General features: G+C 39.2%; 1 non-coding gene across 1 annotated transcript; it reads left to right on the top strand.

Annotated features, from left to right (window-relative positions):
* The first annotated feature begins 330 nt into the window (after positions 1-330).
* TRNAE-UUC (transfer RNA glutamic acid (anticodon UUC)) lies at positions 331-402 on the top strand. Its single transcript has one exon. It is a non-coding gene; the product is annotated as a tRNA-Glu (tRNA).
* Positions 403-939: the final 537 nt, after the last annotated feature.

The raw sequence follows: 939 nt of genomic DNA, 5'->3' as shown, positions 1-939 counted from the left end.
GCATCTCATGGACGATGCAAAACTATGGTAGTGCTCGAAGGTGAATGGTATAAAAAATGGGTCATACACCATGAACTTATGGGAAGATCGTTAATGAAATCGATGCAATCGACGCTCCCCTGGATGGGTTGCCAATCAAACACCTAACATTTGATATTGACTCTTTTGAAGAAAAAGCCACACAATCGAACAGCTCGAAACGTCGCGGTAGCCCTGAGAACTCTAACACACATAGGGAAGGACGTGTCGAAGAGTTAGACATTAAGCAAAAGATCATGCTAAAACTCTTCAGCGATCTAACAAAATACTTCAGGACATCTACACCAAAAATCCATTGTCGTCCAGCGGTTAGGATATCTGGCTTTCACCCAGGAGGCCTGGGTTCAATTCTCGGCAATGGAATGTTATTTTCTTATTTCATTTTATTTTACAGTTTCTATCTTAGACTAAAAAGACTTTTTATGAACTTCGTACCTTTGAGAGAGTTATGTTATAGATATTTTGTTCAATTTCAAATAGTTAATGCGATAATCCAGTCGTTTTCGAGGTCTCTCTTGTTGAACGACATCATGGTTGAGATTCGCAGGTGATTCAAATGGTTAATGTGATAATCAAGTCGTTTTCGAGGTCTCTCTTGTTGAACGACGTCATGGTTGAGATGAGAAGGTGATTCAAATGATTAATGCGATAATCCAATCGTTTTCGAGGTCTCTCTTGTTGAACGACGTCATGGTTGAGATGAGCACTCGAGTGAGTTTGACAAGTTGGGCTGTAGAGAACTACACCTCAAGCCAAGTTCATGTGGGCTTAACAAACTTAAAATCCAAGAACACAACCCCTTAAATGTAAACTGGGATGCTAAGGAATTAAAAAGCTTTATTTTTTACGTAGAACAATACTTGAAGGTTACTGTTACTTACTCATAGGACCTAAGAGTTA

The sequence above is a fragment of the Cucurbita pepo genome, unplaced genomic scaffold (genome assembly GCF_057944985.1).
Source record: "Cucurbita pepo subsp. pepo isolate OVF unplaced genomic scaffold, ASM5794498v1 scafford_2, whole genome shotgun sequence".
NCBI classification, from domain to species: Eukaryota; Viridiplantae; Streptophyta; class Magnoliopsida; order Cucurbitales; family Cucurbitaceae; genus Cucurbita; species Cucurbita pepo.
This window is presented reverse-complemented; position numbering and strand designations above follow the sequence as displayed.